Source organism: Danio rerio, chromosome 23 (genome assembly GCF_052040795.2).
Source record: "Danio rerio strain M-AB ecotype USA chromosome 23, GRCz13ab, whole genome shotgun sequence".
NCBI classification, from domain to species: domain Eukaryota; kingdom Metazoa; phylum Chordata; class Actinopteri; order Cypriniformes; family Danionidae; genus Danio; species Danio rerio.
In genome coordinates, this window is record NC_141043.1 from 38,076,066 (window position 1) to 38,090,000 (window position 13,935).

The following is a 13,935-nucleotide window of genomic DNA, read 5'->3' on the forward strand; positions in this document are numbered from 1 at the left end:
ATTTTTTTTCTCTGATTCTATTTGTTGCTAGTGAGGCATTCAGATCCCCGCATATGCCTTGTATACAAGTTTTATATACATTTACAGTACGAAAATGTTTGCTTTGTTTCCATTGCACCACTTCGGATCAGCTGCCGTTTTCCAGCTTTTTCTGTATGCGACTCCCAACTGGTTGTGTTTTCACAACAAGTTTTTCCCCAGTATTTTTAAAGCATGATGAAACCACTGCTTCACTTTTGCTATGTTGTTCGACCTTCAAGACTGAAGTTAAACACCAGCGCTCTGTAAAATACATGATCGGATGAAAAGAAAGCACTTTACGACTTCTAATGGCACGCTGTCAAGCTGAACAGAAAATTATACACAAAACAAGTTTCTTTATGGACTTTGTCACAATAAGTTGCCTGGGTGTGGTTAACTGAAAATAAAGCCTTGCGTTTGGTTTGATTCATCACCCAAATATGTAATAAACTTCAGTTCCACAAAAGACTCACTGAAATAAATGGTCAGATGTGGCTGACAGAACATTAAAGTTTTGACAAAGTTCAATTACAGTTGGGGTGAAATCAAACAATGGTCCGGTCTCTTGTAAAACAGCATTTGAGTAAATTGTTTTTTAATGAATGCCTTTTTAACAGCTTGAATCCTTTATTCTGTCATCACTGGACACACTTTATCTCTAGTCTAATAGCCACGAGTGCAAAGTGCTCAATATAATTCCTCTGAAGCTGCCACGGCTCTGTCAACGCTGACTGGACTTTCATTAATTCCACTCTGAAATCGATGGCTTCTCTTGTCACGGCTTTGCAATCAGTGCCATTTTTCCCCTTTTTTTTCTCCCAGTCAGTGGTCTGCGCTCTGCAAGTTGGTGAAAGGAAGAGCAGAGAAGTGACAGAAGGGTCAGTCAGCCATAAGCAACGTGGTCGTGAGTGAAGTGTGTGTCCAAAAAGGGAATCCACCTCATGTTACCTTCAGCCATACTATGACCCCCACTATTTCTCATTACTGTCACAGTTGTTTTGTCGCAGGAGGGACTGGACAAAACAACTGTGGACTGCAGTACTGTGCCAAAGTTTGAGGTCTGTAATAATAAATTGATCTAAAATGAGAATTGATTATATTGTGACAATTTAAAAGATCAATTAATCGTGTAAGGTTCGTAAATCGTATAACTTCGCAGAGACAACCACTTGGAGGAATTTACATTTTGTCATTTAGCAGACACTTTTGTCCAAAGTGACTTACAATTGAGAAGACATTCAGCAGTTCAAAAAGAGGAGGCAATACAAGAAGTGCTAATTATACAAAGGAACTGTTAGTGCTCAGAGGATTAGCTGCTAGAGTAAAATAGGGTTTTAAAGAGAGATATAAGTGTTTCTACTGGTGGTTTGTCAACTCCACTCACCTGTGTGATAAACACGTTATAAATGCATAGTGTATTTCTTTTTTTTATCCTTTAAAAACTGATTTAAAATCCTTTGACACACAGCAAGCCGTTGGTTTTTCCCAGGTATACCATGGTATAGCTATTGGCCAGTTAAGACTAATTTCGCAGCACATGTATATATGATGTTAAAATAAGCCTATGAGATGTTAAAGCTCCTAGTGCCACTAGTGCTTTTAACCCTTTCACATGTACAATCACACCAGTGTGATAAGCCTTGGCTGGTCCCTGACGTGTACGATCACACTGGTGTGATTGAAACATTCAGAGCACACGTCATCAATATTATCAAATTTTTCAACTCAAGCTCATACTGATTACATATCCCTATATACATTTCTGGAGAGAGCCAAATACGTTCGATGAGCTATGTTTTTTTTTCAGTATTTGTTTTTGCGAATCCACCAGAGGCCGATGTGTACGCTTTTTAAGATCTCAGATTTCTCTCGAAGTGCCATGCGTTGTCGCCTGCCATCTGCGCACTGTTGACTGACTGACTAACTGACTGACTAATGCTGTGTTCACACCAGACGCGGATAAATCGCGCTATTCACGCGTAAATTGCCAAGTTAACATTTGAGTTTACTTGCTTCATTCACGCGTCAAACCCCGCTTCATTTGCGCGTCAAACCCCGCTTCATTCGTGTGTCAAATTCACTTCAGAACAGACGCGGATTTGCGTGTTGGGCAGGTCTTCTGTCTGCCCATTGACTCTAACTTTATTGCTAAATGGCTAACTTGGATTTTATGAAGAAAATAACAGTGTTTATGGGTTTTATGAAGGCTGAAAAACAGCGTTGATACGTTTAGGGTCGTGTCTGAGTCCACTACATCCTTTCAGAGGTGCATCTAGCTCTGTGAGCTCATAAACTCCTCCAGAAACTGAACCTGGATGATGGAGGCTTTCAGCGGTGCTTCTGACTGAGCCAAGCCCAGTTTGATGAACTGTTGTTGGTGTCGGCTGGAGGATTTCGCCCGGGACACCGACAATAGGCGATACGTCACAATCTTGCCCCCACAAGAGCAAGCTCCTGATTGTTTAACTCGGGGCAAATGTCCGCTGAAGTTCAGATTTTCGAACTCGAGTGATACGCGCGTCAAACGCGCAAAACTCTCAATTCACAGCGTGCCATTCGCGCGTATCGCGCCGCAGGATATCTATTCGCACGTTTGCATTGACTTAACATGTAAATCACTCGCGCTTAACGCGCGTTCCGCGTCTGGTGTGAACGCAGCATAACTGACCGTCTGATTGAATGGTTTTCAAAATCACTAATTGACCAGCGCCCATCCACTTCCCTAAACCCAAACGCAATGTTTTCAGAAGCTATCCAGAAAAAAGAAAAGCCCTCATAGCAGCAGGATTTTTACTGCTTTTTCACATTTTACCACCCAGATTTTTCTCACCCTTTTATTTACTTGTTTATTTTTAATTTGTTGGCTTTTTTTTTATTTTTTTGTCTTACCTGCTTTATGGAAATGGGTCAGCTCCATTCTGCATCTTAAGTCCACTGACGCATGTGGGGAGTTACTGGGCAAACTGCTAACATCGGAAAGCCGTTCAGACAGAGGTAATTGGTCAGCTGGTAAGCGAGAAAAGAAACGTCATCATACTGCCCCGTAGCATTTGTTTTATAGACGAAGTGCAGCCATTCGTTTCTCTGGCTACACAAATCGCAATCTCCAGAAATGTACATAGGGGTACATTTTCAGAATGAGCCTATGTTGAAATTTTTGTCATTTTTAGATTAATTCAGATTTTTGCCCAAAAACGTTGGAAATTCCAAAGAAAAAAACTTGTTTTCTTAATTTTCATATATAAACAACCTTAGAAAATAGCTTACAAAAATCTTTAAGGGGAGGAATTAATCCACTTAAAAATGTTTGTTTTGGTAATTTTCAATCAAAGTTTGACTTTCGTTTGGAGTGGCAGGAAGGCACTATTGACGTCAGTTTGATCCCTTAAACCACAATATTCTTAGCCACGCCCCTTATACCGTTAGTTTGCTACAATTGAATGATGTGCAAAAAGAAAACCCCGCCCCCTACTCAATATTCCATTTCAGTTGTATGTATCAGCATACTGCAAAATGTGTCTCAGCAATTTCCGCTTCACAAAGAATTTAAAGGAGTACAAGGAATTAAAAGGCAAGTAAGAGAGAGAAAGAAAGAGAGAGAGACACACAAAGTGTAATTTGTCAGCTGTCGCGCTCTCATTCCGGTTTGATGTCACCCCATTACAGTATTTGTCAGTGGTATTGTCCGCACATGACAGATCCATAATTTCAAAAGAATGATCACACAGAATGTCTAATCGCTCTCTCTCCTCGACCGCTTCTCGGACACGCTTAGCCAAACTTCTGCGACATTAGCACCTCGGCGTATCACTGATCATTCATTAGGATGGTATTATGCCGATGCAGGGTCAATCTAACTCTCACCACAGGCTGTCAGGAGACTCGATCAATGTGTAATTATATCTGACCACCGTCATAAATAACCCAGCTTGCAAGTTCAAGGTTGAGCTTAATTGTGTTACTCACATTGCTCATGCACTATTATGCTTCTGTTGTGTCGAGCCTCAAAAGCTGGTTTTGAGCTTGATGTTTAGCCCGTAAGCTACGGATAGATGGATGGATGGATGGATGGATGGATGGGAATTGTAGCCTTAGGACTGAAAAATAATCTTGGTGGTAGTTTGACAAGTTGCCTGATTTATTATGGTTAACACACTTTAAGGAGCTTATAGACAGAATACCGTCTGTCACGGTAGAGTTGTGTGAATGTGTGATTTCATTGGCTAAGAGAGAGAGAGAGAGAAGCTTTTTATGTAATGTTTATTATATATACCCATATATTTGTATGTGTGCGCGCGTGCGTGCGTGCGTGTGTGAAAAATGAGTCGTGTGATGATAATGAAACGACAAAACAAGAAAGTACTGATCTACTGAAATGCATTTAATATTTTACATAAAAAGGATTTTTGGTGAAGGCAGCTTAGAAACGCCTCTCATGTTGAGGATGTAGTCACATGCATTGCTCTGGTGATTTTTTTTTTTATTTTACAGTCTTCAACAGATTGTAAAAATCTTGATGGTACTGTGGGTCTTGTCTATCAAATCTGATCTTTAATTTGTATTTTTTATTGGATTCAAGTCAGGTGATTGCCTGGGCCATTCTATAGCTTGATTTTCTTTCTCTGAAACCATTTGAGACTTTCCTTGACTGTGTTTTGGATCATTGTCTTGCTGAAATGTCCACTCTGGTTTCATTTGAATCATCCTGGTAATGTAAATGTTGGACTGAAGCAGCTGATACTAATTTACAATGATGAAGGGCAGAGGGTTGCTGAAGAACTACTGAGAGATTTCAGCTACTGTCTGGGCTTTCACTGGCTTTCTACACCTTCCTTTCTTCATGTGTTCAATACTTTTTTACTGCATCATTTTATTTTACTACACATAACTTTATTTATAATCTAGTCAGATTTGTTTTCTTAGTGTATATATATATATATATATATATATATATATATATATATATATATATATATATATATATATATATATATATATATATATTCCTTTGGCTGTTATCAACATCTGGATTAAATTTCAAGTCAACATCACCTTTAGAAATATGTTTTCTGAAAAAATTGTTATGTGTTCAATTCATACTTTCCCCAAACGTATTCATAATCCTGGGTATGAATATACAGTACATCTGGAAAGTATTTATAGCACTTCATTTTTCCACATTTCTTTGTTACAGCCTTATTCCAAAATGAATTAAATTAATTTATTTCCTCAGTTCTACACACAATAACCCATAATGAAGATTTTTTGAAATTGTTGCAAATTCATTAAAAATAAAAACCTGAAAAATCACATGTACAGAATTATTCACAGCCTTTGTCGTGAAGCTCTAAATTGAGCTCAGGTGCATTCTGTTTCCACTGATCATTCTTGAGATGTTTCAGCAGCTTAATTGGAGTTCACCTCTGGTAAATTCAGTTTATTGGACATGATTTGAAAAGCTATACACCTGTCTATATAAGGGCCCAGGGTTGACAGTGCATGTCAAAGCACAAACCAAGCATGAAGACAAAGGATTTGTCTGTAGACCACCGAGACAGGATTGTCTCGAGGCACAAGGCTGAGGAAGGTTACAGAAAATGTTCTGTTGCTCTGAAAGTTCCAATGAGCACAGTGGCCTCCATCATCCATAAGTGGAAGATGTTTGGAACCACCAGGACTCTTCCTAGAGCTGGCCAGCTTTCTAAGCTGAGTGATCTGGGGAGAAGGGCCTTATTCATGGAGGTACTGTAATACCATCTAATACCATCCCTACAGTGAAGCATGGTGGTGGCAGCATCATGCTGTGGGGATGTTTTTCAGCAGCAGGTACTGGAAGACTAGTCTAGATAGAGAGAAAGATGAATGCAGCAATGTACAGAGACATCCTGAATGAAAACCTGCTTCAGAGTGCTCTTGACCTGGGACAACGGTTCATCTTCCGGCAGGGCAATGACCCAAAGCACACCACCAAAATATCAATGGAGTGGCTTCACAACAACTCGGTGAATGTCCTTGAGTGGCCCAGCCAGAGCCCAGAACTAAATTCTATTGAACATCTCTGGAGGGATCTGAAAATGGCTGTACACCGTTGCTTCCCATCCAACCTGATAGAGCTTGAGAGGTACTGCAAAAAGGAATGGGCAAACATTCCCAAAGATAGGTGTGCCAAGCTTGTGGCATCATATTAAAAAGACTTGAGGCTGTAACTGCTGCCAAAGGTGCATCAACAAAGTACTAATAAATTTGCCACAATTTCAAAAAATGTTTTTTCACATTTTCATTATGAGGTATTGTGTGGAGATTTCTAAAGAAATAAATGAATTTAATCAATTTTGGAATAAAGCTGTAACATACAAACACAGATGTGGAAAAAGTAAAGTGCTTTGAATACTTTCCAGATGCACTGTATGCAAATATGCTTTTAAAGAAGATATGTGCACATTCAATTCTGTGGTGTCCAAGTTAAGTTCATAATGTAAAAATTATTTTAAATTCAATATTTGTAAATATCAATATTTTTTATGAATATTAAATTACAATATATGTTCCACCAATAATGTTCCAATGTCATTCAGCATAATAGACAGATATGTATGTAAAAAGAAAAACGTACAAATTTAGACATGTACTTAAAGTATTTTTTTAAATAGTGATTTGTAGAGTAGTAGTTAAAATGAAATAACAATAGACTATTTCACATTTCCGGGTTTCTCAGTAGTGAAAGTCATTATAGTTGGGAAAACGCAGTAAATGGGAGAGTACAACAAATATATTTTTTTAACATTCTTATTTGCTCAAATATTAAAAGAAAAACCCCACGATGGTTTTATAAAGACTTTCTGAAAAAGGAAAAAAGATGTGTAAGACTGATGACGACAGCCAGAGGCGAGAAAAATGTCAAATTTACTCTCAGTCCCATAGACGCTGCATTAGAAACGCCTCGCACAAGCAGTAATTCGCTTTTTGTAATTTAAAGCAAGGATGATATAATACATACATAAATACACATAAATGTTCGTAAGTTAAAACAAATATTTAAATATTAAAAACTTTCAAGGATTAAAGATGCTGATGACCATTAAACAGGTCATAACAGGCTTGTGAAAAGGGTCCATTGATTATTATTTTGGGGTATGGTACTTTTAATGCTTTCAAATGCCTGACAGTTGTTGGTATATAAACAACTGTTAAACTTATTGAAGACTAATTTATAGTATACATTTTTTATTTCCTTTATTTGTGTATTAATATGTATATGAATGTGTCTGGCCTAGCAGAAACACTGACTCAGCCAATAGAGCATTAGGAGTGAGGTTGTCTGGATCATCTGATCAATGACAGACAGCATACTTGTTGTTAATTTACACTGTTGTTAACTCCAATGAGTAAAGATAGCCTAGCAGAACAGTACACCTCATATATCATAAGAATATATCACACAAAATAGTACAAAAAATAGTTAAAATGTCCTTTTATAACTGGATTTAGTGTTGCCATGGAGCATGCCAACCAAGGGCACAAGCTCAAGTGCTTCCAAAAGCCCTCGCTACCATTGTGCTCTCAATCCAGAAACTTGTTTAGCAAAAATGAGCTATTCAAAAGAAAGCCACTCAAGCCCAAGTAAGTGAACTTATGTTTTTTTTTTTTTTTTTTTTATCTGTATTACAAAACAGCACTGAAGGAGAGACTGTATCCATATTTAGAGACCTGAACATTGCCGAGACCCACAATGTCAGGAGCCTTGTGTTTGGGTAATATGCAGTATGTACTGTAGAGCCATTTACACACAGTATACAGTAAAGTCAGATTGTTTGGGCCAATCAAATGCTAAAGTGTCTAGAGCATCTGCACTTTATAATCAGTCACTTAATATAGAAATAAGCAAGTTGGTGCAGACTACAAAAAATATACCCATTTTCTCAGTTTATGTAAAGTCGGATAGTTTTTATCTGTGAAAAGCTTTATTCGTAATTTTAAGATCAAATCTGTAAAGTAAAATAGATCACAGATTTTTTTCTTTTATAGATGCAAAATTGAATTCCATTTTTACAATTCCAAAAAAAAATTCCATTTTACAAAAGAGGATTTCCATTATAGGTGCATCATTAATGTTAAGAAATTTCAAAAAAAGAAATGAGTATGGGTTGGAGTAACCCTGATTTTCAATCACAACAAATGAAACACATGAAAGCATAAACTGCTTTAGAAATACCATGTCTCTCTTCATTTAGTGTGAATCCAAATAAATGAATAAGCTTGTGTGTAAGCTTGACATTAATTTCATTAAATTTTCATTAAAGTTGCTTTATAAGTTGCAGGGTGTTTCAGATGATAAAAAAGTGTCTTATATTCCAGAAAATGTTAATTGAATCACTGGTGTAATTACTGCTTGAAAAAGTTGGTCAATTTTCATGTCAGTAGTTGCCATTATAAATCCCATTTTGTTCCTTACTTGTCACATAAGAAAAACTCTGGTGTATTTAGGATCAAATCCCCACTTGCGCCTTTTATAAATGAAGCCTACTTTATATTTACAGCCTGATGAGTTCCTGTGATCAGTACTTTGAGTTCAATGAGTTCAAAGTTCCGCCACGGTGTCAACACGTCAGCTGGGATTACTGACGCACACTGGAAGATTCACTTTATAATCGCCAGTGCTCCCGTTCATACTCTTTCTTTCTTAATGAGACAATTGTGTAATTGCCTAGTGATTTCAGAGGGTAATAGATTAAACTAATCCTCTCAACAAAATATCTGTGTTTCCTTCTTGCCAAAGAAACTTTCCTATTACCAGCTAAAGCCCATTAAATTGCACTGTTGGATTTACAAATGTAATCAATAGATAATTGTCTGGGGCTTCTTTCAACCGCATACTGATGGCAGACCACACGCTGCTTTTGTATTTTCTAATCTAAAGTCATTTTTTTCTCTCTTTATTACCACTTATGCATCTCCTATCAAACACGGAGGAGGTGTGTGTTTCTATAGTTCGCATTAATGAAGAAAGTGTAATGTTTGGCCCCTTGATTTTTATTCTAATTTATGAAGCATATTGAAGTCCCCCTGAAATCAAATGGAAGTAACTACTGTAGAAGCTAAAGTGTGTTTCAAAACAATGACCGCATTTGCACTTAGAAGATAAAAGCATTCAAATATTAGTTTCTCACTTACACCAATAAGAATTGCTTTTGTTTTTCATCACTGAACCCTGCTTGTCAGATATTCTAGCCAATCAGATGCTCTCTAGTATCTGAAGCATCCGCCCTCTTTAAGACACGACTGAAATTAGTCACTTATTAAACGTATTATTTAACATATTTGTGCTAAATAATGGGTATTATTTCTGTATTAGTAATCGCGATCATAAACTAATCATTCTTTTAACTGGATCTTCTAAGTGAACCGGTTGAACTAATTCACCAATCGAACTTAATCATTTGAACCGATGCTCTTCTTCAGTAACGTTAAGCACTTATCCACAAACTACTTACTTTTAAACATGCCTGATACCCCCCTCTGACTCGAAACTAACCAATTTCCTGAGTTATTCAGTTATTAGAACAGTTCACAGAGATCGGATTTGAGAAGCGGTGGACCGAAAATACTGAGCATGAGTGATTCAGTGAACCAAACACAAACAGTAATGACAGCCAGCTGTGACAGAACTAAACTTGAACAACTGCAGCGCGGGAAAACCGAGAGCTTAAATGAGAGGATCTGTTGAAATAACGTAAGTTTATTTCAAAACAGAAAGTCGGAATGAGATTTAAATAAGCAAATCATGCTCTAGTTTGGTTGCAAAATGTAATTGTAAGAAACTTTTCAGATCATGGTGATTTTTTACCTGACTGAAATTAAGATAGCTAAATACATGATTTTTGATATGTTAAGTCCAACCTTGGGAAGATTGTCACGAAAGATTCTGTGTAGCTGCCGTCAGATGCAATTTTCAAATATTACACACTATAATATGCACTTAAAAAAGTTAATAAATAGCTAAAATCATAAGAATAAATAAGAAATGTATATTTGTTGTTAATAGATGTCAATTTATTTCAAATTATTCAACTAAAACTATAAAAAGGTTTGTTTTTATGTTTAGCTTGGGAATTATTTCATTGTTGCAATTAAGATATTTTTCTGATTCACTTCAAGTACAACCGTATAAGGTGCTGCACTAATAACTCGTTTGTAAGGATTATAGCTGTAAGAAGTAAACATAAGTTATAGTTTATTAAAGAGAAACTATAACCCTTAAAGTTTATTCCTCTTGAGTTAGAGAGGCCAATGAGGTATGTGTCGTATGGTGTTAACTTATATAAACATGTATGAATATGTGTCCGTAATGTATAATTATACAAAGTGTATATTTTTACATGTTAAATGTGCACTTTATTTATTAGTTGTGTGTATTTTTTGTTCATTACGTGCAAACACCACCTTTAAAGAGTTAATTTAAGTTGATGTATTTCTTTTCGTAGTTCTGACAACATTGTTGGGACAGAAAGGGATGCAAGGCTAGAATGTACATGTACATACTACAGACTCATGACTGAATAAATGTCAGTTAAAATCAAGAACCACTTGCGCCTTTGTTTCATCTCGAGAGGAATAACAATCCGGTTCGTGTCAAAGATCTAAACTTTTCATCACTACTGTGTATTTAACCTCAGAAGAAACCTTGCACACATATTTTACTTAAGGTTGCTATGTTGTGGGCTGTTTTATTTGAATTTGACAATGGGTAGATTGTAGTGGTGGATAGTGTTCTTGTGTCAAAAAAATGTAGCCTATCTTTGGTTGAGTTTTTATTATACAATATTTATTCTGATAATTTTGAATCTTGCACCTAAAAAATATCATTATTTACAAAAAAAAAAAAAACTAATACTGATACTAATAAAAAACTAAACTAAAAGTAATTTCAAAATATAAAATCTAGTAAATCTCCCTATAAAAATGAATTAAAACTAACTGAATTTGAAAACAAAAAGTCAAAACGAAATAAAACTAATGAAAAGCCAAAACTATTATTACCTTGCTTTAGCCTAAACTAAACATTCTTAAATTAAGATCAGTTTACTTGAGATACAAAACTACTTACAAACTATAGAGATACAAACTCATTCATTCATTTAAAGCAAACAGCTATACTAATGACAGGTGTCAAATCAAATACACTACTGTGCTAAACTGGGTCAGTCATTTCTTTTATTTGACCAGTTGAAATGATGAACCCAAATACTATTGCTGTTCAAAAATAAGCTTATTTAATTCTTCTCACAGAGCTCCTCGTCTTTCGATGGGCGTCCCACCCCAGGGATTTATAATGAGTGTGAGATGACCTGATCTGATACTCCAGCATGACGGGGTCAGGCAGCGGCGCAGAACCAGCCACTCTGTGTGATCGTGGCTAAAATGAAATCAGAGCGAGCGTCGGTGACACGGTTACCCCAGCCTAACTGACTGTGATTACCTCTTTCTAACCTCAGACCTCCAGTTCTTGGACTTGACCCTTGACCCGTCGAGGCTGCTAGAAATAAAAATTACAGACAGATTCGCTTACAGTACATATCGCAGCTGATGCTGAGACAGCAGTGGGTTTAAATCAGATTGATGCTTCAAAGTAAAATCTCATGCTCCTTGTTTGTTGAGAAAAAAAAGAGCAGGGATTATAAAATATAAACCTGCTCATCCATGAAAGATAAATGCACAAAGAGATAGGATAATATGGAGAACCTCAATGGCCAATCAGTTCAACACTACATCTGGAATGACTTACCAGTTCTTGACATACAGAAAGTCTGTGTTTAACAGAATTTGGATAGGAAGCCTCAATCATCAGCAGACAGAGTCAAGACTACTTTTACTAAGAGCCATGTTGTGTGGATTCAGAACTGATCCAAAATGCACTTCAAGACCAAAGCAAGTTTATTAATTCCTTTTTTGACAGGGACAAAAGACAATCAAAGAACTCTCCCAGAATTAGCTACATAGTGAGGTTTAATCTGTAGTCAGTGCAGGAAATACAAATCACACAACCAAAACATAAATACCAGACCATAATCAAAATAAATTACATCAAGATTTCAACATAGGCTCATTCTGAAAACGTAGTCGGATATTTATTTCTGAAAACCGCAAATTATGTAGTCAAAAGTACGTATGGCTGCATTTTGTCTTTAGAATGAACTCTATGGGGCGGTGTGACAGCATTCCTTTTTGCGCTTACCAGCTGACCGCTTACCTTGGTATGGACGGCTTTTCCGCTGTTACCAGTTTGTCCAGCCAGCTCACCATGTACGTCTGCAGACTTGAGATGCAGAGAGGAGTTGACCACAGCAACGGGGCTCGAGTTCAGTGAGGAACGGTTCCAGAAAACGGGTGAGACAAAAGCAGAATACAAAAAATAAAATAAACAAGTAGTTAACAGGGTGAGAATGTGGTAAAATCTGAAAATGTGGTAAAAATCAGGTTAAAGCTGTTCTTTTTCTGAATTGCTTTTGAAAAACACTGTTGGTTGGGTTAAGGGAAGTCGGTGGGTGGGTCAATCGGTGCTTTTGAAAACACTATTGGTTGTTAGTGTTTGGATGTATTGATGTATTGGATGTAAAGGATGTATTTGGCGCTCTCCAGAAATGTATATAGAGGTACGTTTTCAGAATGAGCCTGGGTTGCTAGATTTATATGTTTTATAAAGGAAAATGCTGTTTGTCACCAATCGAAATGGGTGAAATAGTTATTTAAAGTCCTAATCTCTAAACCTGATTGAAAATATCCTTGGATAAGAAAGTGATGTCAAAATTCTGCTACAGAGTGTGCAATAGTGACAAAATGAGAGACTAGTGATGTCCTATCAGAGACTTGGGATTTTTTTTTTATTAGAAAACTGAAATAGAAGAGAAGATAAATAAATATGTTTGATACAATGAAACATTTGATAAAATCTGAGTATATGCGTTGTTTTAGTATTTTGTTATATGTAGTTATATATCAAGGTAAAAAGTTGTTCCGTGAGTTGGGATGTTATGATGGAGTAGGAGAGTGAATTTATCTCTGATGATTGGAGGCAAGATTGTATTTGAACTGCAAATCAAGTGTTTTGCACACACCCAGCAACCCGGGTCGCCTCGTTGTTGCGCATTACTCGCTTGCTTGGGTGGTTGTGACTTAACCCCGTTTTTCCACCGGAATTCAAAGGTTGTCGTGTCCAAAGCAAAGGCTTATACAACTGCCACCACACACATAAACCATGGTTAAAATCATAGTCGTCGTAAACACTAATCAAATTTTTAACAAAACGAATATTTTGCAGTGTTTGCTTGCCCTTTACAGCATACTGTATAATTCTATAAAATAGAAGTAAACTAATATTCATTACAAGTTTATTTAAAAAAAGCACCAAAATAGTTTTACATTTTGTGATTAAATTTTTTTCAGTTTTTTCAGTTAAATAAAATATTTCCATTCATATATTTCATAGAGGATTCCAAAAAATAGTATAGAAATCTCATCTCGTCTCATTCTCATGAATGCAATCTTGTCTCATGTTGTGAAATTTCTGCCATGAAACTCTATGTACAGGTCAGCTAATATTTGTATCATTAACTACATGGCGCAAGAGATTGGTTGCTGTCACGCCGGCAGCCAATGAGCAGTATAAATGCAGTTTCAGTTTAAATGCTCCCCATCATTTTACCATCCTCCACCCCAGCTCCACCTGTGTTCAGATCTGCCACAAGGATACATATATATATTATGTTTGCAGCAGCAGTGTGTTATATTCTCAAACGGCATGTCTGTGTATATACTGGCAGAAGCAGGACTTGGTACGTGCTCTCCCATAATAATCAAAACAGCAGCAGCAGAGCTTATTTATTCCGCCAAGACCAAAGATATTAGCACTGCCATATA

General features: G+C 36.7%; 1 protein-coding gene across 33 annotated transcripts in view; it reads left to right on the forward strand.

The window, feature by feature from the left end:
- chst13 (carbohydrate (chondroitin 4) sulfotransferase 13) overlaps positions 1–13,935 on the forward strand; it is a 416,663-nt gene that overhangs the window by 231,833 nt on the left and 170,895 nt on the right. For 2 of the 33 annotated variants that reach the window (XM_087307583.1, XM_087307560.1), the window contains exon 5: positions 12,257–12,405. The exons of the other annotated variants lie outside the window; for them this stretch is intronic. The gene's annotated coding sequence lies outside the window, so the exon portion shown is untranslated. The remainder of the gene's footprint in view (positions 1–12,256; positions 12,406–13,935) is intronic. 33 annotated transcript variants of the gene reach the window in all.